Genomic DNA, 6,000 nt, shown 5'->3' on the forward strand with positions numbered 1-6,000 from the left:
GTATGGATACACAGTGTATAGTTTTTAATTGATAAAGATGGAAGGATTGACCTCGAGACACCTTTCTAGAAAGCAAGTGAACTTTTTAGTCACTGTTACCTATTGAAACAGATATCTATTGAATTGCCAAACTGTCCTCGGACAGCAGTTTGTAAATCTCATATAAAAAAAACACATGTTAGTAAGTTTTAGCCGTATCATCGCTTTAAGGTAATTGTAATTACTAGTGCAACTCTAACTTTATGGTATATGCTACTCAGGCTCTAAAATGTAATCAAATTATGGGTTATTTATATTGATTACAGCTACACTAATTAATACTAATACACCTGATCTAGTGACCAGGACTATAGATATATTTTCTTTTTAATTTAGATAATGTTTTATATAATATATAAAACTGTATAAATGAATAAATATATAATAAACTTCTTTAAATTAAAAATCATCCATCCTGAGCAAACTCCAAGAAATATATATTGACTTATTCCAACTTTTAAGCTATCAAACACCTTGAAATACTTGTGATATTCACAAGCAGTTTTATACTGGAAACAGTTATAAGTCATTCACCTAGACAAGACCAATTTTACAGTGAATGAACAATGAATTCCAAGTCCAGTTGTGCACAAAGTCGTGACCAGTTGACAAGTGCTGCCGAGATAATTCCAACTCCTGAAGCTAAAGAGCGAGAACTGACAGCAGCACACACTCCGTTACAAAGCACAACAAAGAACAAGGCACAAACAAACAAGCTTGTCCTTCCAGAACAAACCCAACTGAGCTCAAATGTGCAGATTATCTATTACCTATAAAATCTTTACACACACAATAATGTTGTAAATGGTTGCAAAATACAAGATTAATACACGAGGACAGATATTATAGGCCATTTTGATTTTCACTATTTACAAATCTTTGACTTTCTTACTGCTATTTTCTCACTCCATTGTTCAAATTTAATTTAATAAATAATAAATGAAACATAAAAGACTAGCTCATCGTAATTGTAATTCGCAGACATTGTTAGTTTTGGATTAAGAGGGTCAATTAATTAATAGATACTTATAAAATTAGCATTCCTAATATAAAATACTCCTTACAAGGAACAGTTGGAAAAAACTTAATTTTACAAGCTTCTAAAAAATTTAAATTTTTAATTACAAAACTAATATCAATAGTTTTGAGGGATTTTGTTTGATCTACATCTGCTTGTAAAATAGTGATATACATTTCAGATTCTAAAACACATGTTATATTTGCTCCACAATGCTTTAATGAATATTAATTCAAGCCTTGGAAATTTTGATATTCTTAACTTTAAGCCATTTAAAAAATTAGCAATTATAATACTGTTAATATGGTTCATGTTTAATATCATCAAAATAACTCAACAGAATAATAACGTATATAAATGAAATTTCATATTAAAAAGTAAACTAAGAATGAAATCAAAATCATGAGTTTTGGAATTCATACATATTTTATACAAAACCAAAACACGGCATAAGAAATTATCTTGCCAGTAACATAATAATCTTTCAACAAATTAATAAGTGATTCTTAATCATGTTTGCATAATATCCACATTAAAAAATTCAAATAATCAATGGAAAGTTAGTTTTTTAATTTTTTTTTTAACTTTATTTCACATACCTAAGGAAGAAACAGATATAGAATGCAAAACAGAAAACTTAGGTTTATTAGGAGCTATTATTAAAGGCTTAATTAAAGTAATAACTTAATTATGCCTTAATTGAACAAGGGCTACTATTTGTATATAATTAGTATAGTTGTTCAGACCTGTTCAAGTTTTTACATTTGCTTCATATCAATGCTTACGGTACTGTTATGAGTTACAGATTATACATGCCTGAGTTCCAAAAAGAGTTACAGGTTGGAGCACCAGAATTTTAAAGCACGGTTGTAAGCTGGATTGACAGGTGCCAAACCAAATGACTATTACAACCGCATATGATTCCATTGTTGAGACAGAGGTCGCCCTTCTCCTACTGAACCTCCACTGAGGCTGAGCCTCGTTTCCCTACATGTGTTCCCTCAACAGATAAAAAGAAGTATCCAATATAACAGTGTCATATGTGCAGACACACAACTAGACAGGAGCGAGTTAAGACGAGAAATGCAATATATGTGCGAGGACTGAGGTGCTGCCTTGTGTGTGTTCACCACACGCTTCAGGGAATTTCAAACCCTTAAGAAAATACTGAAAGGAAAACTAATTTTTCACATAGTATATACTAAATAAAATTTGATCCTTTTTCACTTTTCTATCCATAAATAAAAATTGTGGTTTAAATTTATAGAGAAAATTAAATAAGACTGTGAGCAAAAATTGTTTTTAAATATCCTCCCTCCTGGTTTCGTAAATAAATGAACATTGACTGTCAGTTTAGGATGTCAATGATGTCTATTTAGGACCACAATGAAGGCATAGTCAGTAATAGCCCTTAAAACAGAATGCCCTGTCTATTTCATTCTTTGGTCTGTGCCATATTTATATTAGAACTTTGGATTTGTTGTGGGCAACCAAAAACATGAATAATTAAATAGTTCATCAGATATGTTCAGTAGTCATAATATCAGTTCCAAGTTCAGTGCTAGTGTTACACATTCAGCATTTAGGTTTAAAATGTTGGGTGTGTGTTATATTTCAAAAGGAATGTTTTTATAGGCACATTGTGTTTACAATAGATATGCAAAACTTATTTCTGTAAGAAAATACTCCATACTAAATTATTACACCTAAAGAAAGTACCATTTTTGTGTTTGTGGAAGCATTTGATAATTTGTATAACGGATAGACTCTTCATTATTTAAAATCAGTAAAAGAAGTTTCCCACTATCACCATAACATGGTTTACCATGAAAAACTAGTTCAATCTGCTGCTGAATAAAGTACTATCAAAATCTGTGAAAACTTATGAGACTTCTAAACGTTTTTCTACATTTAAAGTCTTTAAAAATCAAGAATATTTTAAGCAGTACTAGTGACACATTTATGAATCCAATAGATTTTGTCAGGAATTATGTTTTTCTTACTTTTTATGGACAACTATGGGAATTTGTAATATGAAACAAAATAAATTAAATATTTTAAATTTTGCGTTTTTTTCTGATCAAAACATATTTGCCTCGGTATCCACACAGCACTAATGGTCTTAGTTTCCAAAGGTTACTTTATCTTGCGGCAGCACCTAAATAACTTTCAAAACCCATACTTCAAAATGTACAAAATGATAATACTAAACAGACTTAACAAATTAATAATCATTATGGGCCTATTTGGTTTCAAGGTTACGTTTAGATTTACACAGTATTTCATTGAGAAAAGAACTATGGAATTCAATCAATATCCTTAAATCACGATTCCTGTGAATACATTGGCAGATAACTTAAAATAAGAGATATTCTTCATGAGTGCACTTACTCTATAACAACCCAATCAAAGCTACACCCAAGACTTAATAATAAAATTGAATACCTTGGAACAGTCACAAATGTGGGCCTTGCAGTTCAAAAACCTTCTGAAGTGAAGCGACCACAGACGAGCCACCCAAAAAGCAAGACTCTGACAAGCTGCAGACTTTTCCATCAAGTGAATACTGGAATGAAAACTAAAACACTCTGGATACAAAAGCAGTGGAAATCATTGATTTGATTCAGTCTGGTTTCCATTGCCTGTGACAGCACAATTCAATATTATGAAGTAGAATATTTGCACAAATTCTTTCCACATACAGTAAACGGACATTGCAAAAGTTCTTATAACGCTGTTACTTGAAGTTCCACATCCAACCGTATCTTTAACCTCTGACACCATCTTAGTGAAAAATGCGTAGAGAAAGTTACACTAAATTATAAAACAGAAATTTTGATACCTTTACTTCATTTACAAAACCCACCCAGTACAGGAAATAATTGTTAAACCAAATACAATTTACACAAATAAAATTGAGTTAAATAAGACATAATGAATACACCCTTAACAAAATGAATCATACTATTCACTTTATCACACAATCTAGACAATTTCCTCAAATAAAAAAATAACATAGCTAAAAATAAGTAAAGATGTGCTTGCAATAATGTTTGAAAAGTTAAACTATGCACAAATCTATCTTTTCGCTATAATTTCTCTAGTATCAAGTCACCAATCATTCAATAAGATAGAAAGATTTTCCATTATGCTATCTGCAACTGTTATTGACAGTTTTAGGACAATTATTCAGTTTTATTTGGTATTTTCTTTAGATAGTACAGTTAAAATTATCTAACATTTATTCCAACCAATACATTACATTTGATGGAAACATAAATTCCTTTAATATTTGGTTTTCTTCTCTTCTCACAAAAAATTAAAAAAAAATATTTTACTAGAAGTTAGAGCTAATAAGCCCTCTCTAACTGATAACTTGCAAACCAACAGCTTGAGGTGACTTCACAACCACCACCAATGGCCCAGTAGGCGGACTACATGTAAGGACAGGATCGCTCAGAGGTCATTCATCCAAGCAGCAGTAATGCTCAACATTGCTTGATTCAGTTATCTCCTTGTTTGTCCTTGGCTTCTTCTTGTTTTGTAAAGTTTGATTTGGTTAAGACAAAAACACTGTCTCACCTTGACATTTCAGTTTCCTGCATTAGTCCATTCAGTCGTTTGCGCCACTTGTGATTATAGATTTACTTGAGAATTGTTTAGCCTTTTTGTAATTCTTATAACAAAATAAACTCATTTCATATAATTTATATAAAGTTTTGTCATTAATTTACTTTGAGCTTTTATATTTCTCTTTCTTTATACCCACTGCCAATACAAAAACCAAGATTAATTTTGTGAGAATTGGTCACCATAGTTCATGCTTCCATAGTTTTATACAACAATCATTCACTTTGAATCATTGGTATGATTATTCTTTCTGTGTTGAAATGTTTCTTGTTTATTATGTACTGTTTTAACACAATGGGCTTTCGTGCTTAATCGTTTTTAAGCATAATTGCAACTTGGTTTGTGTAGTGCTCCTTCAACATAATGTGCACTTCCTTCATTTGGCAATGCTGCGCTCAGCCATACTGATCATTTGTGTGAGATTAAAATTTGTAAATCTCTGCAAAAAACAAACTTAAGAGCATAAAATTTACATCTTAAAGTTTTGAATTCCTAACTAAAATTGTACTGAAACATACTACCAACTCTTTACTTAATCCACTTTCAATTCATAATGAACGTAATCAATTCTGTTACAAGTCATTACAGTATCAACGTAACATATAATTATTAACTCCTAGTCAATAGCCGATAATAAATTAATATCAATGCTTTGAACAAAAAAGTGAAAGATAATTACAACTTGCAAATATTAATTATCAAGCAATGTTATGAAAAACCAAACAAGATGATCCAAAATTATATTAAATCCAAGAAATCGTCTTACCTCACACCATGAACAAACTCTGCACACATCAAAGAATCATCATCACATGTTTTCATTGATTCAAGTATGAAGAAAACAGCAGTAATCCACCAAAAAATTACAAACACAAAATCATCATTTGAGAATAGTAATGTAGCCCCTTCAGTTCAAAATGTGTACCCATTCTATCAAACACGAAGGCTTACCAAGAGAGTACCAGTACCTACATTTCCCGTCAATCAAGTGTAAGTGTACTCAAATAATTTTTGGAAATAGCTTGAGCATGTAGACATGAATTTATGATTTATTTAAACTTACCATTCAAATAAATCTTTAACCAAATTTCTTAAATTGCAAAGCATTTTCTTTTAGTAAAAACTTTTAGACATTTTAATTGTAATAACTTATCTCCAAATTATAAATAAAACTTTCTTATATTTTTCTGTTGTATTAATAAAATATTATACGAATTAATACAAAACCAGAAAAATTAACACAAAATAAACTGACAAAGAAAGTACGAATTATTTTAATTAATATAATCTAATTAATTTAACTACCCCTCCCA

General features: G+C 30.4%; 1 protein-coding gene across 2 annotated transcripts in view; it reads right to left on the bottom strand.

Annotated features, from left to right (window-relative positions):
- LOC124357087 (fatty acyl-CoA reductase wat-like) overlaps positions 1–5,771 on the bottom strand; it is a 54,078-nt gene extending 48,307 nt beyond the window's left edge. For both annotated transcript variants that reach the window (XM_046808513.1, XM_046808515.1), the window contains exon 1: positions 3,503–5,771. The gene's annotated coding sequence lies outside the window, so the exon portion shown is untranslated. The remainder of the gene's footprint in view (positions 1–3,502) is intronic.
- Positions 5,772–6,000: the final 229 nt, after the last annotated feature.

The sequence above is a fragment of the Homalodisca vitripennis genome, chromosome 3 (genome assembly GCF_021130785.1).
Source record: "Homalodisca vitripennis isolate AUS2020 chromosome 3, UT_GWSS_2.1, whole genome shotgun sequence".
NCBI lineage: Eukaryota > Metazoa > Arthropoda > Insecta > Hemiptera > Cicadellidae > Homalodisca > Homalodisca vitripennis.